This window comes from Canis lupus, chromosome 19 (assembly GCF_048164855.1).
Source record: "Canis lupus baileyi chromosome 19, mCanLup2.hap1, whole genome shotgun sequence".
Lineage (NCBI taxonomy): Eukaryota > Metazoa > Chordata > Mammalia > Carnivora > Canidae > Canis > Canis lupus.
Genome location: NC_132856.1, coordinates 18,637,131 through 18,663,659, shown reverse-complemented (window position 1 = coordinate 18,663,659; position 26,529 = coordinate 18,637,131). Strand labels below are relative to the sequence as shown.

At 39.1% G+C, this 26,529-nt stretch overlaps 1 long non-coding RNA gene across 1 annotated transcript in view; it reads left to right on the top strand.

The window, feature by feature from the left end:
- Positions 1-22,242, top strand: part of LOC140609952 (uncharacterized) — a 29,062-nt gene extending 6,820 nt beyond the window's left edge. Inside the window, exon 2 of the long non-coding RNA XR_012011725.1 lies at positions 21,800-22,242. This is a non-coding gene — a long non-coding RNA (uncharacterized lncRNA). The remainder of the gene's footprint in view (positions 1-21,799) is intronic.
- The last annotated feature ends 4,287 nt before the right edge of the window (positions 22,243-26,529 follow it).

The following is a 26,529-nucleotide window of genomic DNA, read 5'->3' as shown; positions in this document are numbered from 1 at the left end:
CAGTGTTGCTGCAAATGGCAAGATTTCATTCTTTTCTATGGCTCAGTAATATTTCTTTATAAATTATATAAAATCATTCCATTATATATATTACATATATACATCACATATATTTCACATTTTCTTTATCCATTCACCTATGAATGGACATTTGGGTTATTTTCGTACCTTTGCTATTGTAAATAATGCTGCAGTAAACGTAGGGGTGCATATAGCTCTTCCAGTTGGTGTTTTCATTTCTTTGGGTAAACACCCTGAAGTGGAATTGCTGAATCATATGGTAGTTCTATTTTTGATTTTCTGAGGAACTTCCATACTGTTTTCCATAGTGACTGCACCAATATGCATTTTCACAAACTGTGCAAGGGTTCCTTTTTCTCCACATCTTTGCCAACACTTGTTATTTTTTGTCTTTTTGATAATAGCCAATCTGACAGGTGTGAAGTGATACTTCATTGTGGCTTTGATTTGCATTTCCCTGATGATTACTGATGTTGGACATCTTTTCATCTGCCTGTTGGCCATCTGTATATATATTCTTTAGAAAAATGTCTATTCAAGTCTTCTGCTCATTTTTTAATTTGTTAGGTTTTTTTATATTAAGTTGTGGAAGTTCTATATATATTTTGGATACTAATCTCTTATTAGATGTATGATCTGCAAATATATTCTCCCATTCAGTAGTTCTCCTTTTTTCATTTTGTTGATGTCTTTTCTTGCTGTGCAGGAGCTTCTTATTTTGATATCCCATTTGTTTATTTTAGCTTTGGTTGTCCTTTGTGAGGAGACTGGTCCAAAAATATTGCTAAGACTGATGTCTAAGAGTTTATTGCCTATGTTTTCTCATAGGAGTTTTATGGTTTTAGGTCTTAGATTCAAGTCTTTAAGCCATTTTGAATTTATTTTTGTATATGGTGTCAAATATTGGTCCAGTTACATTCTTTTGCATGTAGCTGTCCAGTTTTCCTGATACTACTTACTAAAGAGACTGTCTTTCCCCACTGTATTTTCTTTTTGTTGTTGTTGTTGTTGTTTTTAAAGATTTTTTTTTTTTTTTTCATGAGAGACACACAGAGAGAGAGGCAGAAACACAGGCAGAGGGAGAAGCAGGCCCCCTGCTCAGGATCACGCCTTGAGCCGAAGGCAGATGCTCAACTGCTAAGCCACCGAGGCATTCCCCCATTGTATTTTCTTGCTCCTTTGTCATAGATTAATTGACCATATATGCATGAGTTATTTCTATGCTTTTTGTTCTATTCCATTGATCTCTGTGTCTGTTTTCATAGTAACATAGCGTTATAATTACTGTAGCTTTGTAATATAGTTTGAAATCAGGGAGTGTGATATATCCAGCTTTGTTTTTCTTCCTTAAGGTTGCTTTGGGTATTTGGGGTCTTTTGTGGTTCCATACAAATTTTAGGACTTTATCTACTTCTGTGAAAAATTATTGCTATTTTGATGAAAGTTGTGTTGAATCTGTAGATTGCTTTGAATAGTATGGACATTTTAACAATATTAATTCTTCCAATCCTTGAGCATGGAATATCTTGCCATTCATTTGCATTATCTTTAGTTTCTTTCATCAAAGTCTTATAGTTTTCAGACCGTAGGTCTTTCACCTGGTTAAATTTATTCCTGGATATGTTATTCTTTTTGATGCAAAGAAATTGTGATTCCTCTTTCCAAATCCCTACCTTAGAATAAAGTCATTAGGAGACCCATGTCTTGAGTATCTTCAGTTTGAAAAGGAATTTAAATGGGGCACCTGGGTGGCTCAGTCAGTTAAGTGTCTGCCTTTGTCTCAGGTTATGAACCCAGGTCCTGGGGTCAAGCCCCACATGACTCCCTGCTCAGCAGAGAGTCTACTCCTCCCTCTCCTTCTGCCTCTTTCCCTCTACCCTTCACCCACTGTTTATATTCTCTCTCTCTAGTAAATAAACAAAATCTTAAAAAAAAAAAAAAAAAAAGAGGGCAGTCCCGGTGGCACAGTGGTTTAACGCTGCCTGCAGCCCAGGGTGTGATCTTAGAGACCCAGGATCAAGTCCCATGTCGGGCTCCCTGCAGGGAGCCTGCTTCTCCCTCTGCCTGTGTCTCTGCCCCTCTCTCTCTCTCTCTGAATAAATAAATAAAATCTTAAAAAAAAAAAAAGAAAAGAAAAGAAAAGGAATTAACTAGCAACAGTTTTGGACTCTTAAAGGAAGTCAAGACATCTTAGTAAATATTATATTGGTATTTATTTTTACCTATCAGAGTAGTAAGCAGCAATCCACAGGATGTTGGAGATAGTCTCTCTCCCACCGAAACATAGATTATGCATTCCTGGAAGAAAGGGTCAATCTTACATGTTTTTTTGTTTGTTTGTTTTTTGTTTTTTTGTTGTTGTTTGTGGCTACTTAAAAGCATTTATTGAGATTCTGGTATGTTTGTGCCTCTGCTTAACAACTTGTCTTGGAAAGATGAAAGGGATACTACCTTTGTCCCCTGCTGCAGTTTTGCTCATTGTAGTGTATACTTTGTAAATATTGATTCGTGGTGGATGATTGATTGCTATTCCCTACGTATACCCTGCTGAGGTTACTGAAATTCTCACTGCCTTCCATTAAAGCTGTGACAACTAATATTCAAATGCTGGCAGTTGGAGTATTCATTCTTTTATTCACTTAGTCATTCAGCAAGTCTCTGTTGAATACCTATTATGTTTCAGGCACTGTGTTTGGACCTAGGTTTAAGCTGGTGAATACAATATTAATATATCATATGTCAATATATGATATATTAAGCCATGATCTATTTTAAAAAATTAAGAAGAGTAGCAGTCTTATTGAAATCATTGGTGCAATTATTTATGGCTCAAAAGGTTTATGAGCATGAGATAGTAGTATGAGTGTCTCAACTAATGTATCGGCCAGTTAGGGGAAAAATGTAAAGCATATGCCATTAATATATTGAGTCTTAAATATTTTGTTTATAAAAAAATGTATTTGGGGAGCAGATATCTCAGAAGTTTGGCAGTGAAAGACCAAACATTTTAAATCCATGTAATTGGTTGAAATCCAGCCAAAATTGATAACAAATCCAACTCTTCCCCATCTGCTGGTTTATGTTAATGAGTTGGTGATCTCATTTAGTTTGCTAGGAGACAGGTGTCTATATTGCTAAAGCAGCTACTCAGTTGGCACCTAGCCCTAGTCTCAGGCAAAGTCTTGAATTTAACTGTGGTGTAGGACTTAGCTTACAATATGGTCCTAAAAATCCCAAGACAAGAGAGTAAGGCTAAAACTGAAAATGACTGTAGGTCTTAACCCAGTCTGTCCGAGAACTGACTCAGCCATGGCAGATAAGATTCCAATCTGCTGTGTGTACATTCTCTCTGAATCCTGCAGAGTTGAAAATCTGCCAAGCAGAGAGTGCTGTTAGAAAATTTTTGCTAGATACTACCAAACCCAAATACCAATACTAACCTGGTTGGATCGTACCTTATTTCCTTCTGGAACTTTTGTGATTTTCCAGAAAACAGGAGGATGCAAGTATTTTTTTTAAAGGCTTGTAGGGATAAAATATCACAGATAGAATATCACAGTTAGGAAAACTCCTAACCTGTAATGAACACCTGTTATTGGTAAACAGAAAGTGGAGAAGAGTATAGACTATTAAACTAAAGAAGATCTTCATTCCAAATCTTCTTATGGTCACTTATTTGTGTAACTCTAGGAAAGTTACTTAACCTTTCTCATTTCTTCATGCATAAAATGGAGATGATAGAATTATCAAGTTCATAGAAGATTACTATGAGGATCGAGTTAAAGCGTGTAATATATTTATTTTTTTTATATTTTATTTATTTATTCATGAGAGACACACAGAGAGAGAGAAGCAGAGACACAGGCAGAGGGAGAAGCGGGTTCCATGCAGGAAACCCAACATGGGACTCGATCCCAGGTCTCCAGGATCACACCCCAGGCTGCAGGCGGCACCAAACCACTGCGCCACCGGGGCTGCCCGTGTGCAATATATTTAGAACAGTACCTGGCATATAGTGTTTTGTACAAGTTATCCCATGCTACTGTGTGCCAAGAACTGGCTAGTCACTGGAAAAAAGAACCCTCACATTATTTTTTTTAAAGATTTTTATTTATTTATTCATGAGAGACACAGATTGAGAGAGAGGGAGGGAGAGACACAGGCAGAGGGAGAAGAAGGCTCTATGCAGAGACCCTGACATGGGACTCGATCCCAGGTCTCCAGGTTCATGCCCTGGGCCAAAGGCGGCACTAAACCACTGAGCCACCCGGGATGCCTGAACCCTCACATATTGAAGTCTGACATCAGGTATTATGTGTTGCCACTTTACAGATGAGGACACTAAATTTCAGAATGCTTAATGGTAGGGAAGAATTAAGGTGGTTTGTCGAGTCTTTCAAATGCCAAACCAAGGTCTTTTTTTTATAGTTAGGTGCTTGAGATTGCTCAGCAAGAGGAGAATAGGGATTGTATCCCTAGCTTCCTGGTTCTCAGTTGAATACACTGTTTATGCATTTTGTGAACCATAATTAGAGAAATATAGTAATTTCCAGTTTCTTATTTTACTAGTACAAGAGAAAAATATGTACAACTTAGTAAGGAATGCTTAAATTTTATTATTTTAAAAAAGACTTCATTTATTTATTTGAAAGAGCAGAGCAAGAGAGAGAGCAGCAGAGAGTATGTGCGAGGAGTGGGGAGAGGTAGGGAGAAGCAGGTTACCCGCTGAGCTGGGCTGGATCCCAGGACCCTAGGATCATGACCTGAGCCCAAGGCAGATGCTTAACTGACTGAGCCTTCGATATGCCCCTAATTTTGTTATTTTTTTTTTTTTTTAAATAATGACTAAGGGCCAAGGGAACTTATTTTTAAAAAGTATTCATTGCTACACATAACAAGTATCATGCTTAATTCAGGGGTCATGGAGCAAACAGTGCAGATAAAATGATTCCTTTTTTTTTTTTTTTGATAAAATGATTCCTAAAAAATGTCTAATCAGTTCCAATTACTCAGATTATTTTTTTTCTTTCACTACATTCTTTCACCATTTTTACTAAATTGAAAACTGCTTCTGATTCTATAGGCTTTTACTTGTTTATTTTTTATTTTTAATTTTTTATTATTTATTTATTTATTTTTAAGATTTTATCTATTTATTCATGAGAGAGAGAGAGAAAGAGGTAGAGACACAGACAGAGGCAGAAGCAGGCTCCATGCAGGGAGCCCAACATGGGACTCGATCCCCGGTCTCCAGGATCAGGCCCTGGGCTGAAGGCGGCACTAAACCGCTGAGCCACCAGGGTTGCCCTATAGGCTTTTACTTGTAAACAAAAAATTATACTTGCCCATAACAATTTCACAGCAACTATAACCATAATCTGTAAAAAAATTATCATCAGGCACTTAAAGGAAGAGATTATTTTACTTATTACTCTATTGACTTAGCTCATTAAGATTTTTACATATTCATGATCCACTCAAATAAGTGGACTACCTAGTGGTGCTAGGATGATATCTCCATGACTTTAAGAGTTTCCAAAAGAGGTAGACCATAATGAAGGCATTTGTTAGAGGTCTATGAACCAGGGAGGTGGCACACATTGAAGTTCCTGCATCATCATTCATACTGATCTGATTAACTCTCCCAGTCTCATTTCCAGAGTGCAAGGATCAGGAATTTTGGCAACCATCTGGGTAGCAGAAGTCCCTCCCCAAGGATCTTGTAAATTTCTGCCCATATGTTCCCTGTAAAATTGCATTGCCTACGGCTTCCTTCCCACAGCTCATGTCTGCAAAGATGACCAACCAACCAGATCTTCTGACAGGGCCCTTCAGCCTTCCAGGAATATGCTAGTGTTTTCATTCCTCACTTGGACATCTACATGATTTTTATTGATAATGTGAGTATTGTGAATAGTAGCAAATACATTGGACATGGGAAGATGTCTGATACTAAACTTACAATATGTAGAGCCATTATAAAAGGACTTTGTATATAAGATGCACCAAAATATAGTGTCCCTTCTTATAGTTCAACACCTGGCAAGCAACTTTTAGGAACATGGAGTCTGATGTAATTCTTTCCAACTGGGGAAACTGCCAGGGAGAGAGATACAACATTGATTTATTTGGATTATCTCACAGATGCCATTTTAACAACTTTAAACTAAGGCTTGATTCATAGAATTATGATTATTAAAATGATAGCAATCCTGGGCAGGGTTTCTCTTATCTGATTTCCCTAAATCCCAAAACAGCCCTTGGTAGAAATGTCTTATACTTGTCAGCAGTTTTCATCAACTGAATAATAAATGAGAGTTTCCTTCTTCTGAATAACTCAAAGGAGCATGTGCTTAGTGATTGTACATGCTTCCCTTTTCTCTCGTTTTCAGTCTGAGCTAGAATATTTATCTCTCTGCATTCATCAGAAGATATCTACTTGAAGGATGTTCGATCATGGCAGTAAACATTGAATATTTAGCTCATTTTTGAGGGCTGAAGAAAAAGATACAGACTTCTCTCTAAGAATATTCTTATTCATCTAAAGATTTCATTTAGAGCCCTGCTATTGAAAGGGAGAAAGAACCACACGAGTATCCATCTCCTGTTCTCAGACAACCAGAAACCAATGTGTAACAACATGAGAATGGGCAAAACTTGACCTTCTCACACCTTGATCCCTTGATGAGAAAACATGTCATAAAAACTAGATTGTTTTTGCTGTAGCTAAACCTGTCCTAAACTATTAAAATTCCCCTCCAGATAGTATCTAAAATTACTCTAAGGAATGCATAGATATCAGATTGTGTAATTTTCTCGTTGGGGCCCTAGGCCCAACCACACTCCTATGGGGTGGGTGGGGCTTACTTAAAAAATAGTTGGTTCCATTGGCAATCAACCCCATAGGACAGGACATAAACTTATTCAACTTTAGAATTTCATGAGTTACAATCTTCTCTACTTTGTGAAGTTATAAGTTATTGTGGTCCAGCCCTCAGGGCCTAGAGATAAACAGAGTGATTCCAATGGTGGGTATAAACCACCTCTTGACAAGTAGGCATGTTGGAATAAAACAAGACTGTGGCTGTGTGAGGGATTCTGAAGTTCTGTTGGAGTCTACACAAAAACTGTGCACAAACTCTGTTAATCAAACTCCACTTAATTTATCAGTTTTGCTAGTGCTCTGCTGTAAAGCATATTCACTGACACCCATAGGATGAGCAACCAACAGGGTTTGCCCAAATCTATCCTGGTTTTAGCACTGAGAGTCCTGAATCCCAGGAAACCATCAGTGCTAGAAAAATCCAGATTGGTCACCTTATTCATTGTGCACTGAGTGTGAATACCTAGAATGAAATTCTATAGTGACTTATATACTTTTGTTCCCACCAATTAAATTGAACATCTACCAAGAATTTGTTATGTCATTTGTTCCCAAACCTGTTTAAGTTATTTACTTGTTATAATTACATAATTTAATTAAATATAATATAAACTGATGATATATCTGTGTGAAAATGAAGTGTGTATCACTGTGGAAACGAATTTGAATGTTTTAGAAAGACCCAATAAAGAAAAGTTGCTAAAGAAATTTTGCTTAAGTATATGTGACAACTGCAAATGATTCAGGAAAAGATATATATCACAAATATCTTTAAGTTCTCATTCCTTGTTATAGAAACTGAAAATGGAAATTATAGATAATCCATTATGAGTGTGGTTTACATAAGGAAGATGACAGGGAATACTGAGCAGATGATCCTTGCATAAAGACAAGATGTTGGCCTTACATTAAAAGATTAGTGTTGCAATTTCTATGTTCCAAACTAAAAATAAAATGTGTAAGACATGTATAATTCAATTTTTTTTATCCCCCACTCTAACAAACTTCTTCCATTAGCTGACCGCTTGTCTTAAAAGTTAAAAAAAAAAAAAAGGTTTTCTATGGCATTTGTAACTATTCCTCATGATCATGTGTTGTGCTTTTCTTCTATTATGGCCAAACTTTATTTTTTAAAAGATTTTATTTATTTATTCATGAGAGACATAGAGAGAGAGAGAGGCACAGACAGAGGCAGAGGGAGAAGCAGGCTCCCTCTGGGGAGCCTGATGTGGAACTCCATCCCAGGATCCCAGGATCACGACTTGAGCTGAAGGCAGATGCCCAACCACTGAGCCACCTAGGTGTCCCTATGCTCAAACTTTCAGTAAGATCCTGTGATCTTATTATTCTCCATCGGCCACTGTGTGTTGATGCCTGGCATCGTGTAACAGAGAGAAATAGAGACCCATGAACACAAATTGTAAACTTTGTCTGCCAAGGACCAGATCTGTTTTATTCCCTATTGCCAAGCACCTTCTTTGCTACCAGGAAAATACTAAGAGCTCCCTGTATGAAGAATGTTTTATAAATGAACAATGAATGAAAGAATGAGTGAACATCTTTCAAGAACCCTATAGTTGACCTGAGAGAATTAAGTGTTAAATTATTAAAAATTAGCATGTATATTACTTATTTAATCATTCCTTTTTCCTGAGAAAAAGAATAGGCAGGCATCTGATTATGATACTGTTCTAAGTATCAGAAAGATTGTAAAGATGGATAAGCTACAAATATGCAAAAAGTACAGGCATGCACATATTCAAAATTTAATGATTGATTCAGCATTGGCATAAAACAATTAGAGCAGAGGACTGGATAATCAGAAAAGATGTCATCATCATCCAGTAGTGATACATGCGGACTGAATAATTGGACTTGAGTTTAAGGAAAAAAGTATTCAATTCTGAGTTAGCCTTAGAGCTCATTACGAGTAAAGGCCTTACAGGATACAAAATCAATGCCCAGAAATCAGTGGCATTTCTATACACTAACAATGAGAATGAAGAAAGAGAAATTAAGGAGTCAATCCCATTTACAATTGCACCCAAAAGCATAAGATACCTAGGAATAAACCTAACCAAAGATGTAAAGGATCTATACCCTCAAAACTATAGAACACTTCTGAAAGAAATTGAGGAAGACACAAAGAGATGGAAAAATATTCCATGCTCATGGATTGGCAGAATTAATATTGTGAAAATGTCTATGTTACCCAGGGCAATATACACGTTTAATGCAATCCCTATCAAAATACCATGGACTTTCTTCAGAGAGGTAGAACAAATTATTTTAAGATTTGTGTGGAATCCGAAAAGACCCCGAATAGCCAGGGGAATTTTAAAAAAGAAAACCATAGCTGGGGGCATCACAATGCCAGATTTCAGGTTGTACTACAAAGCTGTGGTCATCAAGACAGTGTGGTACTGGCACAAAAACAGACACATAGATCAGTGGAACAGAATAGAGAATCCAGAAGTGGACCCTGAACTTTATGGTCAACTAATATTCGATAAAGGAGGAAAGACTATCCATTGGAAGAAAGACAGTCTCTTCAATAAATGGTGCTGGGAAAATTGGACATCCACGTGCAGAAGAATGAAACTAGACCACTCTCTTGCACCATACACAAAGATAAACTCAAAATGGATGAAAGATCTAAATGTGAGACAAGATTCCATCAAAATCCTAGAGAAGAACACAGGCAACACCCTTTTTGAACTCGGCCATAGTAACTTCTTGCAAGATACATCCACGAAGGCAAAAGAAACAAAAGCAAAAATGAACTATTGGGACTTCATCAAGATAAGAAGCTTTTGCACAGCAAAGGATACAGTCAACAAAACTAAAAGACAACCTACAGAATGGGAGAAGATATTTGCAAATGACATATCAGATAAAGGGCTAGTTTCCAAGATCTATAAAGACCTTATTAAACTCAACACCAAAGAAACAAACAATCCAATCATGAAATGGGCAAAAGACATGAAGAGAAATCTCACAGAGGAAGACATAGACATGGCCAACATGCACATGAGAAAATGCTCTGCATCACTTGCCATCAGGGAAATACAAATCAAAACCACAATGAGATACCACCTCACACCAGTGAGAATGGGGAAAATTAACAAGGCAGGAAACCACAAATGTTGGAGAGGATGCGGAGAAAAGGGAACCCTCTTACACTGTTGGTGGGAATGTGAACTGGTGCAGCCACTCTGGAAAACTGTGTGGAGGTTCCTCAAAGAGTTAAAAATAGACCTGCCCTACGACCCAGCAATTGCACTGTTGGGGATTTACCCCAAAGATACAGATGCAATGAAACGCCGGGACACCTGCACCCCGATGTTTATAGCAGCAATGGCCACGATAGCCAAACTGTGGAAGGAGCCTCGGTGTCCAACGAAAGATGAATGGATAAAGAAGATGTGGTTTATGTATACAATGGAATATTACTCAGCCATTAGAAATGACAAATACCCACCATTTGCTTCAACGTGGATGGAACTGGAGGGTATTATGCTGAGTGAAGTAAGCCAGTCGGAGAAGGACAAACATTATATGTTCTCATTCATTTGGGGAATATAAATAATAGTGAAAGGGAATATAAGGGAAGGGGGAAGAAATGTGTGGGAAATATCAGAAAGGGAGACAGAACGTAAAGACTGCTAACTCTGGGAAACGAACTAGGGGTGTTGGAAGGGGAGGAGGGCGGGGGGTGGGAGTGAATGGGTGACGGGCACTGGGGGTTATTCTGTATGTTAGTAAATTGAACACCAATAAAAAATAAATTAAAAATAAAAAAGAAACTGAGGCAGAAAAAAAAAAACATGAAAAAACAAAAAAACAAAAAAAAAAAACAACAACAAGTAAAGGCCTTAGAATCAAACAGACCTGAATTAAAGTAAGAATCTCACACTTAGAACTGTTTGCACTTGGGTAATTTACTTAACTCCTCTCAGCTTCACATTTCTCATCTATACAATGGGCATAATGATGCTTAAGTAGTTACAAGGGTCAAATGCAGTAATATGTTTACATACATTGTACTTATGCACTATTTATGACCCATGGCAAGCACTTTGCGCCTATCGGCTATTATTCAGAGAAATAGGCTGTAAATTTTGAGAAGATTTTAGGACAAAACTAGCATTTGAGCTTCTAAAATGAGGATAAAGGGCAGCCCTGGTGGCGCAGCGGTTTGGCGCCGCCTGCAGCCTAGGGTGTGATCCTGGAGACCCAGGATCGAGTCCCGCATCGGGCTCCCTGCATGGGGCCTGCTTCTCCCTCTGTCTGTGTCTCTGCCTCTCTCTCTCTCTGTATCTATGAATAAATAAATAAAATCTTTAAAAAAATAAAAAATAAAATGAGGATAAATTTGGATATGGGTAGGGAGGGGTGTAGGGAGGACAATAGAATTTTCAGGTACAAGAACAGCAGGAGCAGTACATTCAGGGAATGCTGATAAATGACAAGAAGAGCAAGGTTGGAGCATCAGAAGAAAGGGGAGTGTTGGGATCCCTGGGTGGCTCAGTGGTTTAGCGCCTGCCTTCAGCCCAGGGCATGATCCTGGAGACCCAGGAAGGATTGAGTCCCACATCAGGCTCCTTGCATGGAGCCTGCTTCTCCCTCTTCCTGTGTCTGCCTCTCTCTGTGTGTCTCTCATGAATAAATAAATAAAATCTTAAAAAAAAAAAAAAAGAAAGGGGAGTGTTTACTTAACTTTGAACACTCTAATTGCTTTAGACATTTTGGGAACAAGACACTTACTGCAGCCTGGGATATATGGCCAGTCTGTTGCAGAGGGTGAACTCCTAAATGAAAGAGAAAGAGACCCAATATCAAGCAGTCTGTCCCTTGCAAAGGTAAGGACCCTTTGAAAATTGCTTATGAAGAAAAAAAAAGAAAAAAGAAAATTTCTTATGCAACCATGGGATGGTGAAAAAAAGGAGAAAAGGCAGCCATGGAAGTGATCCAATCTCACATCTTTCTACTTGCAGGAGTGTTAGTGAACTGTCCACAAGTGCCTACATTATGACATTGGCAATAGAAAATTTCTTCCTCATCTCTCCTTTTGATTCTGGTATAGAGTTTGCAGTACTTAAGTAATTTGATTTGAAATAGTCTTTCTTCCTTATGTGATGTGCTTTCAGCTACCTCATTAATTTTGATTTTATGGTCAATAAAGTTTCTGTTATTTCTGCAAATTTCATATCTGGTTAGTCTCCAGGATTTCTTGCCTTTTTATCTTGTTTTCACAAGTACCGATCCTTATCTCAGTGTTCATCCATTTCCTCCTTCAACCAGAGTCTTATTCTTCCCGCAGATCTTTCCTGTCCAGCCAACCCATGTATTTTTCATGCTCTGATCTCCCATGGACCTTATTAACGATGTTTGTCATTGACCTTTATATCTCATACAATAATTCTTAGATTTTAGGTGAATAAATATATCATGTACCCTTCCATTCCACTAAATCATAATTCACCACCCCCCAACATGCTATTTTTTCTACAAACATAAACTGAGCGTGTCCTTTGTATAAGACACTACAGTGGGGCTATAGATAGAACAGTAAACAGTAATACTCCCTGCTATCATAGACCTCAGGTACAGTAAGAAAGATAACAGAAATGTGATGTACTAAATGAAATAATTTCTGATAATGATAAATCTTCAAAGAAAATAATGAGAGTAGACTGCAGTGATCTCACAACTGATTCTTTTGGATAGAAAGCACAAGTACAAAAGCCCTGAGGCAAGGCCAGGTTGAGGAACGCAAAAATGGTATGTAAGGCTGGAACCTAGTAAGCCAGCAGGCAGTGGTGCAGAGGTAGAAGGGAGCTAGACCCTGTAGGTCCAGGCAGTGTAAACAGAGTTTGGATTTTACAGTGGGTGAAATGGAAAGTCAGGGGAAACTTTCAAGCAGAAGATATACATAATCAGACTTGAGTGTTTAAAAGATCCCATTAGAAAAAAAAAAATGTTACTATGTCATTGCTGAAGTCCAGCTGAGAATTGATTTTGCCTTGCCCTAGGATTGCAACAGTGGTGTCAGACAGAGGGAAGTGTGTGGATTTGCAACACCTGTTGAAGGTAACACAGGTAGCCATGACAGGAGTTGCTATTGAAGTGAATGTCTGAGTAAGAAGAGACAAATTAAGAATGAATCCTCCTTTTTTGTCCCAAGCATTTGAGTGGATTATGATATATTGCTGAAAAACCAAGGTGTTTTTTTTTTTTAATTTTAATTTATTGATTTGTTCTCATTTAAGAAAATGTTTTTCTCACTGAAACTAATGATAGTCCTTTTTATGCTTTTTTTATTTATTTTTATTTTTATATTTATTTATTTATTTATTTATTTATTTATTTATTTATTTATTTATTTATTTTTAAAGATTTATTTATTTATTCAGAGAGAGAGAGAGAGAGAGAGGCAGAGACACAGGCAGAGGGAGAAGCGGGCTCCATGCAGGAAGCCCAACATGGGACTCGATCCCAGGTTTCCAGGATCACACCCCAGGCTGCAGGCCGCACTAAACCTCTGTGCCACCGGGGCTGCCCCTGATAGTCCTTTTTAAAAGGTAACTTTTAAAAAAATAAATAAATAAAAAAAATAAAAGGTAACTTTTAAAACTACTTTTCCAAGTTAATGCTGATGGCTAACCCAATATCTTTCCAACTTACTTTTTTTTTTTTTTTTTTTTTAACAATTCCTATAATATATATTAGAAGTTGGCAAACTTTTTCTGTAAAGGACTAGTTAGTAAGTAATTCAGGCCCTGTGGGCCATACTGTCTTCAGCCGTAAGCATTTTATAAGTACCATTTTATTTACAAAAAACAGGTGGTAGCTGTAGTTTGCCTACCCCTCTTATATATGGTCACAGAATGATAATTCATACTACTCTTCAAAAACATATTCAAAAAAAAAAAAAAAAAACAAAACAAAACAAAAACATATTCAGCTTAAGAACGGAGCCTTCAAAAGAACACAAAACCAGACTTATTTTTTTTAAAGAGCCATTTTATTTTCCTTATTAAGAATTCCAGTAAGTGTCTATGATCAAATACTCATCCCTGAATGTGCAAGGTATTAAACTGGAAATCTGATATGAACATTTGATTAAAGGGTATCTCTGTTTTCAAACCTCAACAGAAAAATGGAGGTTAAAAGGCCTTTTAAAATTGAGTGGCAGAAGTGGGATATTTATTGTTCTTTTTAATTCAGTTCAATTATTCCAAGTGGCTTTTCATTCTTCTAATTTCTTTTTTAAAGTACCCATCCTTGAAGGGTGTCATCTGAATTCAACAATTACTTCCCCTTTGTAGGGGTCAGAGCTAGTTACTGTCTGTATCTCATAGAAAGATACAGTCCCTATGTTCTAAAGGTTATTAATATTTACTCCAAATTGTGATGTATTGAAGTCACAGCTTTTATCTCACCTCTGAGGTCCTGATAACAAAAAAGACAGGAAGATCAATAGCCACATGATGGGTAACTAATTGCTTTTGCTTCAACCTGCAACCTTCCATCCCTCTCAGAGCTCATTCCAAAGTCCATTTGACAATCTCAGATATTGTTTTCAACCTTGGCTCTCAATAGCCTGGATTCCAAACTGAGTCAGAAAAATACATTAAAACTTTTTCATTCAACGATGCTTTACACAAATGTACTCCTCAGTACTATCCATACAGAAAATTTATTAGAGGTAATTAGCAAGATGATTATCAAGAAATGGAACTTTTGTTTGCTGAGAGTGATTATCTACTAAGTTATATTTAATTATTTTTTTGTTATATTTGTAATGGTTTAGTCACTATTACCAAGTCAAATTTCTCATTTAAAAATCATTTATTTAGTGCTTATTTAGTACCACTGTTTTTAGCCAACACATTTTCATCAATAATTAGAGGCCCCATTCTCATCCAAAGGCTTAACAAAATAACTTACTGAATCTTTACAGCTCCACAAGGTAGGTTCTCCTATTTTCTAAATTCAGATCCGGAAGTACCTCTAGCTTTATGGTAAAAAAAAAAAAAAATGAAAAAAATAAAAATAAAAATAAATTCTGAATTTCCTGAATTTCCTGCTTGTCAAATTTGTGATCTTGGGCAAATTTATTAATCTCTTTGTGTCTCAGTTTTCTCATCTATAGATTGGGAATCACAGTAATGCCTTCCTCATTGGGTTGTAAAGTAAGTTAATATTTTAAAGTACCTGGAAGCACTCCTGGCATATGTTAAGGATTTTTAACTAAGATAAAGCTAACTTGTTCAAAGTCACAAAGCTAGTAATAGCCTGGCCATTATTTGCAAGATTCTATGAAGGATACAGAGATGAACTAACAAATTGGAAGATCTGACATGAATACATCCTAAAGGATGAGAACCTTTTTTTTAAAGATTTTTATTTATTTATTCTTCACACACACACACACACACACACACACACACACACACACAGACAGAGAGAGCCAGAGACACCGGCAGAGGGAGAAGCAGGCTCCATGCAGGGAGCCTGACGTGGGACTCAATTCCGGGTCTCCAGGATCAGGCCTGGGCTGAAGGCGGCACTAAACCACTGAGCCACTCGGGCTGCCCTGGATAAGAACATTTTAATGGCATCCAGTCTGGTTTTGCCTTTTAGCATCATATTTTTATTTTATGAATAGGAAATATATCTCCACCCATGCAAAGTGAGGGATATGTTGTGGCTTTGCCCATCAGTTTATATCTACTGGTAGGAAATACTCATCTTTGAGCTAAGAGGTAAACAATTAAACTGAATACAGCAGATCCCTTCTTTTTTTTTTTTTTTTTTTTAAAGATTTTATTTATTTATTCATGATAGTCACAGAGGAGAGAGAGAGAGAGGCAGAGACACAGGCAGAGAGAGAAGCAGGCTCCATGCACCGGGAGCCCGACGTGGGACTCGATCCCGGGTCTCCAGGATCGCGCCCTGGGCCAAAGGCAGGCGCCAAACCGCTGCGCCACCCAGGGATCCCCCAGCAGATCCCTTCTTATCCAAGGTTTCACTTTCTGCGGATTCACTTAACCCTCAGTCACCTGTGGTCTGGAAGCAGGTAATCCTTCTGATTATGTCAGAAAGTCAGTAGTAACGTAACACCACCTCACAACACCAACATCATTCACCTCACCTCATCTTCTCACATAGGCATTTTATCATCTCACATCATCACAGGAAGAAGGGTGAGGACAGCACAATAAGAGATTTTGAGAGAGAAACACACTGCATTCCCATAACTTTGATTATAGTATGTTAGAATTGTTCAATTTTATTACTAGTTATTGTTGTTACTAACTGTGGCTAAATTATGGTATGAACGTATAGGGAAAAAAACAGAATTTATTGGGTTTGGTACTATCTACAGTTTCAGGCATCCATCAGAGATCTTAGAAAGTATTCCCGTGGATAAGGGGAGGTACTATATATGATGAGTTCATTCTTGTTTATGTTGTTTTCAATGTTTATATTGATTCTCAACTGCATTTACACCTTCCTGTTGAGAATTTGCTGGGTGGAACAATTGTAGGGAGTAGTTTTTCCAATAAATAAAATACTTAGCATTTTTCTATTAAAATGCTGATAACATTTTTTGTTATTAACTTTTAAAATTATAATAATCTCTTACCAAACACTGAGTATTAACAGTATAGTTATCCGTAATTAAGAGTTTTTGAAGGCCATTTCCATTTCTGTGGCTATAGATATATTTCTTCCTAACCCACAACCTCCAATACTGTGCATTTTGATGAGTGATCAATTTTAAAGATGACTGAGGTAACTTTTGCAAGACTGTGGATTCATTCTTTTCTGCTCATCTTGCTCAATGGCTGCCCTCAATTTTAATCAGAGATAACCTTGTCGCTTTTTCTTCTTAACTAGCAGTGTTTTAATATTTCATCATCTTAATTTAAACACTTGATTTATTCCCTTTCAATACGAGCTCAAAGTTATTTCCTAGCTAGATGAGAAATTTAAAAAGGAGATAAAAGAAAAGCTTTCAAAATATTCAGATCTCTTTCCTCTTCCTCTTGATATATCACTTGTTTTGGATAATATCCTTAAGAAAGCATCCCAGCCAATCTGATGAATGAAGCAAGAAGTGTTGAGTTTGCATCTATGTCAGGAATCAGTCTTCTTTGGCTGATTAGCCTTCTATGCCTAGGCTGCAGTACTATGCTACTTGAGAATATTTCTTTACCAAAGTACTAACACAGAAAGCCAACCAAAAGCCTCTTAAAGATTTCTTGCTTAAGTCCATAAAATCCCATCCTCAAATGTGGACAAATTGATGGGGGTGGTGTTGGAAGTACAGCCTAAAAGATTTAGTTAAGTCAGGAGATACTCTCTACATAGAATGACATGGCCCTATATATTGAGAACCGAGTATTTGATATAGCCCTTGCCTTAGAATCATTCCCTTGGTGTTGCAAGTCCTTTAAAAGCTTTTCCGAATAAAGCCGATTTGCTTTCTTGGAGTCTTGTACTTTTAATGGGCTTCATGCTGTTACAGATACTCAGAAAGGACTTCCCTTTCAGTTCCCTGAAATGCTAGATTGAGACAATTAAATTCCCTTTGTGAATCTTTTGGAAGTAATCTTGAACTAAGACAGTGGGGAAATAAATTGCTGTAGATCAGTGAGTCTCTCTAAATGTGGTCTCCTAAGCAGAAGCATTAGCATCTCCTGCTAATTGTTAGAATTATGAATTTGCAGCCTGAGCCCAGCCCTACTAATTCCGAAATGCATGAAGGTGAGGTCCAGCAATCTGATGCACTCAAGTCATAGACACTTAATGAAGAAATGCATGCTCTTCCATGAAGTTTGTGAAAATGCCATTGTATGTGGTTCTGATTTTTTTACTCTTTAGCATGTTTCCAGAATGAGCCATTATTTTATTTTTTTTTCCTTTTTTTTTAAATTTTTATTTATTTATGATAGTCACACAGAGAGAGAGAGAGGCAGAGACACAGGCAGAGGGAGAAGCAGGCTCCATGCACCAGGAGCCCAACGTGGGATTCGATCCCGGGTCTCCAGGATCGCGCCCTGGGCCAAAGGCAGGCGCCAAACCGCTGCGCCACCCAGGGATCCCTGAGCCATTATTTTAATAAGTACTACTCTCTCCAAGCCAATCATCCTCTCAGCATAAAACCTGCCTAGCATTGTCCTACATTATTTTTTATGTGATATGACCACTACCTATGTACCTATCAAATTTTGTCAGTGATTGTCTCTTACTTCCATCAAAATATAACCCCTGTTTCACATCTCCTTACAACATCCATAAAAACTCTCAACACTTCATTCATTCATTGCTTTAAAAAATATTTTAAAATTTACTTTTAGAGAGAAAGAGAGAGAGAGTAAGGGGAGAGGCAGAGACAGAGGAAGAGAGAGAATCCAGACTAGGCTCCATATTGAGCTCAGAGCCCAACACAGGGCTTGATATCACGAACCTGAGATCATGACCTGAGCCAAAATCAAGAGTTAGACATTTAACCGAATGAGCCACCCAGGTGCCCCATTTCATTCTTTCTAATACGTTCTTGTAAATGCGGTTTCTCCCATTAGGTAGAGAGCTTATGGATTTGTTGGGCTATATTTTATTCCCATCCCTGCTCTGCAGGGCAAGTGCATTAAGCCCTCTTGGCTTCAGTGTATTACCTTTAAAGTGGAGATGCTAATTTCTGTTGTTAAGCGCTTGCATATTGTTTATTATATTGTCAGACATCTGTTTTGAGCCTTGATATGAACTAATCAACAAATTCTCACCACTGCCCTATAAGATAAGCATCATTTTTATCCCAATTTTGCAGATGAGAAAAATTGAGTCAGAGAAATAATAATTCACCCAAAGTTCTGGTACTATATATGATGAAGTTGATAACCCAGCAGTCTTGGGCCCAGTACCAGACACTGAATCCCAATGCCCACTGCTCTGTGATCTGATATTGTAGGTAATGCATATACTTGGACAGGGCCTGATGTGGACACTTTGGTTGCTACTTTTGACTAATTTAAGAAACATGCAGTTCTGTGGAAGGAGAAAGACATGGAAATAAAATCAATAAAATGTTATGGGTGTGTATTGGTTTCCTATTACAAAATATAACAAATTAGCACACACTGGCTTAAAACAACACAAATTTATTTTCTTGCCATTCTGGAAGTCAGAAGTATGAAATAGGTCTCAATGGGTTAAATACAGGGTTTTAACAGGGCTGCATTTCTTCTGGAAGCTTTAGGGGAAAACACGTTTCTCTGCCTTTTCCCTTTTCGAGATGCTACCTGCTTTCCTTGTCTTTTGGCCCTCCTACATCCTCAAAGCTAGCAATGACATCACTTCGACCTCTTCTTCCATTGTCATACCTTCCCTAACTGCAACACTCCCACAGCCTGCCTTCCACTTTCAAGGACGCTCATGATTACCTTGGATAGTCCAGGCTAATTTCCCCATCTCAAGATCTGAAACTTAATCATACCTGCAAATACCCTTTAGCAATGCAAGATAATTCGTTCATAGGTTCTGGGAAGAAGGATGTAAACATCTTTGGGGAGCCTTTCTTATGCCTACCACAATGCATTTTACAGAAGTATGTTCACATACATATACACATACACGAACACATATTTATATACAAGTCGCAAAGGACAGAGTGACAAAAGTCAGGAAAAGCTTTTTGAAGCAGTAGTGCTTGAATGTAATGCTTAATTATGAATAGTTTTTTCATTAGTCAGCTGAGGAGGAAGGAAAGGTGTTTTCAAAGACCCTCCAATTCTGAAACACTCATGGCACAGTCAGGTTGCCAGTGTAGCTCTAGTGACTGAAGGATCATGTTCCAGGGGTAGCAATGTGTGGAGCTGAAGCCAAAATGGTAAGTAGGGGTCAGACAATTGATGTTATTGAATTACAAGCTAAGTAAAGCATTTGGCTTTTATTGACTGACAGTGGGCTTCTTTTTCCTATGAGACCTAGTAAGGTACACATGGCTAATACTCAGTAAATACCATTGATTCACAAACTATGCATTTAAATAAATACAGAGGTTATTACAAAGTTTGGTCAGGAAAAATAAACCTACTGATAACTTCTTCTCTGTTCTGAATGCAGTATCTGATTTAAGCATTTCATTGATCTCCCTTATGTTCCACTGGAAAGTAGAAGAGCAGTATTTGCCCATGAGCTGTGGAAGGCAGCCTTCATAACACACTCTGGCTAGGAGACTACTTTGATTTAGAGGAGTTCTTGGTCTGCCAGGCCAAACTGTGCTGTCTGTTGGTGGGGTACAGTAGTCAGTTTGGAATTCAGCGTATATGATGCACATTCCACCCTACACCTTCATTCACATTTCCAGAATAATGTAAGTTAGTCTTTGATCCAAAAGTAAGCAGGACTTTGTGAGGCTGAGAAGAGGGTGTGCACCAACCCCCTCTTCTCAGATGTGTGATGTTTGTTCCCAGGGTTCACTCAGTATTAAAATCACATTCTATCACCTGTCTGTTCATATGCTTATCTGAGTGCAAGCTGTGCCCTATAGCTACAGAAGCAATAAGCAAAATCATTGATTTGATAGCTTCTTCCTACAACAGGCTCCAAGTTCTGCACTTGTCTCATCATTACAGCTTGAAGCCTCAGGAGAGAGATGGACAGGCATTATCAGTCATGCCCCAGAGAAAGGAAAGAGGACCCATGAAACAGAGCTGTGACTTCTCCAGGAACTCCCTCCTATAGGTTCCTTGCATTTGCTCTCTCCACTTGAGAATGTCTGAACACATTAGCATTCTTATATTTTGTCTCTTGTCCATAATTGTTCCCCTTGGTAGAATCAAGCAGTGTAGTGGAATTTTTTTCTTAAAGATTTTATTTATTTATTCGTGAGAGACACAGAGAGAAAGAGAGAGAGTCAGAGACACAGGCAGAGGGAGAAGCAGGCTCCATGCAGGGAGCCCGACGTGGGACTCGATCCTGGGTCTCCAGGATCACGCCCTGGGCTGAAGGCGGCGCTAAACCGCTGAGCCTCCGGGGCTGCCCTGTAGTGGAATTTCTAAAGTTGAAATCACCCTAGCTTCAGGTTTCTGCCTTAGTCTCTATAAATAAAGCAGAGAGAGGGGCTGCCCTTTTCAAAGAAAATAGCCATTCTCTATTCATTTCTCTATTCACTGACGACATACTAGCTGAGTTCCTACTCTATAGCTGGCACTTTGCAAAGTACCATTAATATTGCAATGCCCAGGATAGAAGTGCTATGCCTGCTTTCATGGAATATGTCCAGTTAACGGGGAAGATAGACCTTGGCAAAACAAATAAATGAATCGAATAGTGATTGCTCACTGAGTGCTAACTCCAGAGCTGGCACTCAGAATGCTTTGTTCTCTGTAGATCCCCACAACTCATTGAAATATAGATGATAATGTCATATTTCAACCAAATTGTCAAAAGTCATTGATTTCCTACGTGCTGGAGCCTGGATCCTGCTTCTGTGGCCTACCCTCTCCTGATCAGTGCTCAGAAGAAAAGCACTGGGTGCCCAGGGAGCCTGCCATCAATTAAGATTGGACACTTCCCCAGAAAACCACAAACCCGCAGCCAAAATCATGGCAACCGACTCTGAAACCAGGCTGCATGTTGCATCTCATCACCATGGTAATGAGATGCATTTCTCACTAACCTCTCCCCAGACCTCCCGAAATCTCCCACCCCCCAGGGGAGCTCCTTGAAGATCATTTATGAAAATCAGCAGTAAGCACCAGTGGCCTTTCGAAACCTCTCAGTGAGTGCTTAATGCAGTAATTGTTTACTCTGATTCGTAATGAGAGAGAATAACGTGGTGATGTCAGTGACTGATTAATTTTCCTGTACGTATTCCAGAGCAGAAGGCACCTTGAAGAGCAAGACTCATTTTCTCCCCCTGCGGATCACCCTGTCTTGATTCATGCAGCCGTACCGTACCCCACTGGCACACCTCAAAGCACAGCTTGCCTTGGATTTGCATAATGTGAAATTGCTAAGCTAAATTATTACCACATGTAGGATCCGTTATCACTTTCTTATTTCCGAACTGGTGAAAACGTTGCCACGGAACCACTGATATAAAGGAAGCAGTCCACGGGTTTCCTAGCTCATTCAGAGGATCTGCAGTTTCATTTCTCCCTTTTACAACAGACCCACAGAGAGCAGCTAGTATTTACAGGGCTCGGAGTGGCCACTTTGAAATTGCTGAGAAAGAACATAAACACTGAACAAGTGCAGCAGGCATAGAATAAACAAGAAAATGATGCTTCAGTGAAATAAAGCAAGTGTGTTTGAGTCAAGAGGAATTTCTCAGATGTGTCTATGTGTCTTCATACTCGGAAACGGCTTGTTTATACCAACTGGGCTTTTGTTACAGGGCAGCATGTGTGTTGCTGGGGAACTGAGGCCTTGTAAATTGGCCCTTACCAGCTGCTTTGTCTTGTCTTCTAAATTGCTTGAAAACCTATTAAGATATATGACCCACATAAAAGTAGGACCAGAGGGTTTCTGTATCATGGCCCCTGGGATCAGATTTTCCTTTATCGCCCATTAATGCAGAAGGGATTTCATCAGCCGGCTTACCCTCTCCCACCCCCAGGGGTTATAAAAATCCCAAAGATTAGCCTCTGTAGGATATTAGCGAAGATGTGAATACCCAGACAGCTGTTTGACAGACAGATACGCAGGGACTAAAGGGATAGATGAAGCGTGGGCCATGGGGTAGAGATACTCTAAGTTTGTGGAGAGTCCGTTGGCAAGAAAGGGCCTCAAAATATTAGACAATTAGCCTCTTAATTAGAAAGACGCAAACAGATCTTTGTTATTGGCTTTCTAATGAGATAGCTGGTCCTTTGCTCTTCTTACAAAGAAAGAAGACGGTCCCACATCCTCCGGGCATCCTCTCCAAGGCATCTTGGCTTCCTGTCTTGGCTTTCTGTGGCCTGGATCACGCTGCTGTCACAGCCTCTTAACCAGGTTTACAAGTTGTGCGTTCAGAGTGAAGCACAGTGGCATCATGCTTCACATGATGAAGGGAAGCTGAGTCTTGCTGTATCCCTTCAGGCAGGAGAAAGGAGAGGTTGGAAGCATGAGCTGGTCTATTTCATCAAGTTAGCCAAACGGCCCGAAACGGTAGCCCATTGGCTGGATTGGACCTAAAACATGCTTTATTTGGCTCACACTATCTTTTAAAACTATTCAATTTCCAGGGCATATAAATTGGGAGATTCGCCACAAAGAACCGGTTTTCTACATGCACGTAGGATAGTCTTCACTGTCCCCTGTGATTATGCACCCTCCTGCTTCGTTCCTTTGTATTACTTCCTGGCACCAGTGAACATTTCAGTTTTTTATACTAGAGTGTGCCAACTGCATCATTCTAGCTTTTTCTCCATGGTCATGTCTGAAAAGTGGCGATGGGTCTGTCAATCCTCTAGTTTATTCTTACCCTGCTCACTGGGATCACCCTCACCCCAACCCCCAGGCTTCCTTGTGCCTCAGTCTCCCAATTTCTACTGCAGTCTTGGTCTCACTTTCTTTCCCAAGGACACCATGGAGACTTAATAGAAAGGGTTTGCAAGGTGCTCTAAACTTACCGCGACAAATGTACCACTCAGGCCAAACACATTGTGTTTTTTTCTGTTTGTACTGGCAATTTCCATCTTGCCTCTGAAAGCCAGTCGGGGGCTTCTTCCTGCTTTGGCTGTGTTGTGCGCTATGGGATCAGAGGAGATGCAAAGCACCATTGCTCCCTCCACCCCCTTCTTTCCCCATCACACAAGATTGGCAGTCCTGTCTCCGCAGCCTTGCATTATTAGTCGGGAGAAGACTGCCTCCGTTTATCTGTGACTGGGCTTTGCTTAAAGAGGGTGGCTTCCTGCCAAAATGAGATGCATGCCTAATGAACTTGAATGCTCAGAAGGCTGGGTCTCACAGAATCTCTCCACGCTAGCCTGCAGCCACTGGAAAAATGAAGAAGATTCCAGAAGGTTGATATTGATTGAGTTACCCTCTTGAATTAATTTTCCATGCACATAACTCCACTCACAGAACTGCAAATTCTTATTTTATTTTCTAAAAACCATGCACTAGGAATTAAAATGGGTGCTTGTTAGTCTCACCTTTTCTAGTAGAATCATAGTTTTTGTTTTTTGGTTCTCTCTCTCTTTTTTTTTTTCCCTTGAGAAAAAGACAAGTCTGAGTGTGTGTAGATATGTGGCAGCAATGGGGGAGAGTGTTATATTCACTTTTAATCTTGAAGCAATTCTTCTTTTGTAAGGAGGGAAATAAAGCTATTTGAGTTTCTAATCTGAAAGTGAATGCTGGGTTCAGAGTCCACAGTGGTGTCTGTATCAAAGTAGGAAATTGGAAAAACAGAGAAATAATGACTGCATAGATTTTTGAGCTCACCTTGGCTTCTCAATCCCATGGAAAATTAGGTGGTAGGAGCAGAATGAGTCCTAAGATTGAGTGATTTCAGGCTGTGTAATACCATGTTGTGGGCTTTGTGGAAACACAACTGATGGTTTGCAAAATACAGTGGCTGCTAAACCCGAATGTCTGTAAGATGACAGATCGCAGCCCGTCCAGTGGTGACCCTGAAACCACAAAGCCAGAGCAGCCACCCGGCCCCATTGTTAACTCTTTGATTTACATGTGGGAAGCTTGGGCTCATCTCATTGGCAATAAAGTCGCGATAATGTGGTCCCTGACCTCACAGGCACACCCAATAAGCCCCATTCCCCCCGTGCATTAGCCACACACCAGGAGGAAAATTAGTGCACTGAAGCAGGGATTTGCCAAATGTGTTCCCTGGGGAGTAGAAAGAGTTAATGCAATTTTCCAACCTGCCTAATTTACTCCAAGAGGGTATTATGTCCTCTGAGAGAATCCTAGTCAATGTGTGCCTACAGAGAAAGGAGGGAGGGGGAGCAAAGTTAAGGAAAATACATAAATGACACCCACCCCTTTCCCAGTATCACATTACAATATATTTGCATATGACTTTTCTTAGCCGACAAGTGCTTTGACATTCCGACAGTCTTTCAAAATAGATTTTTTTTTTTTTTCTATTTGCAACTGCCTGTGGGGCGTAGAAGGAAGAGCACCGAGAATCAGCAAACCCTGGTTTCTGTCTTAGCTGTGCTGCTATCTTGCTTGCTGTCCCTGAGCCGGTCACTCCTCAGCTTTTTCAACTGTAATGTACACATTTTGAGTCAGATGTTTTCTAAGGGTCATTATGCTTTATGATTTAGTGGTTTAGATGTTTGCAAATATTAATGCTGAGAGCACCTCTTTGTCACAACATTTTTAAAATTCATGTAGCATCTTTTCTCCTCACTACTCAAGGCACCACCTAAAACAAATGTATGCGTTCCTCCCTCATAGAAGACTTAAGAACAAATGAAGCTGGCGGGACTGCCAGGTCACTCTTACCAGCAGCACACACAGCGTAATTGCTGCCACCGTTAACTGCAACACATTTGAACTCTGAGAGGTTTGCAGACCACAGATCTGGCCACTCGTGACTTCCTAACTCTTTTCATCTCTCACCCTATTCTGAGTAGTGACCCCAGTGCTTGTTAGAAATACTTGCGATTTCAATATATCCAGGCAGGGAGGTAGGATCTTTAAAGCCTGGCTGTGGGAAAAAAAAAAAAAAGGCAGAGGTGGGGTGGTGGCTATAACTGTAGCACACAACGCTGTCTCTCCAAAGTGGAAAAGTCCATAAGCATTTCCAGTTGTGTGGGTGAGAGTAGGATAAACAAGGAACCAAAAAAAGGGGAGACATTTATTTATTTTGTTTTGCAAAAAAAGGAGTAGTGCTTTCTGGCCACAAGCCATGTGTGGGCATTTAAATTTAAGCAAATCAAATTTATGTAAATTTGAAATCTAGGTTCTCAGTCATACTACTCATTTCAAGTGCTCGATAGTCACATGTGACTGGTGGCTACCATATGGGACAGTGCAAATATGTATATATATATAATTCCCACATTACATTAAGTGATACACAGTACTGAAAGAAAGTGGATGAATGGGGTCACCTGGATGATCTGCCTTTGGCTCAGGTCTTGATCGCGGGGTCCTGGAATAAAGTCCCACATCAGGCTCCCCGCGGGGAGCTTGCTTCTCCCTCTGCCTGTGTCTCTGCCTCTCTTTGTGTCTCTTATGAATAAATAAATAAAATCTTTAAAAAAGAGAAGAAAGTGGATGAATGGTTAAACCTTCAGGAACTGTTTGTTATGTTTTTCTTTTTACTTTTCCCATTTAATCACTCCTTCAAAATATATTAGTTTAAAGGCAGTGTGCTAATGCCAAAAACATTATCCATCTTCTGAACATTTATTGTAGTTTAGGTTTTATGCGAAGTCCTTCTAATATGTTACCTGTATTTGAAGCAGGTACATTATATCTATTTTACTGAAGAGAAATCACACAGTTGGTCCGAGCAGAGCTGGGATGCATAAACCATCTTTCAGATTCGAAAGCCTGTGTTCATTGGAGATAAAAATGGCTTCTGGAATATTTTCCATAAAAAAACTTGAATTTCCTGACTAAATCAGCAGCACCAACAGCATTCGTGA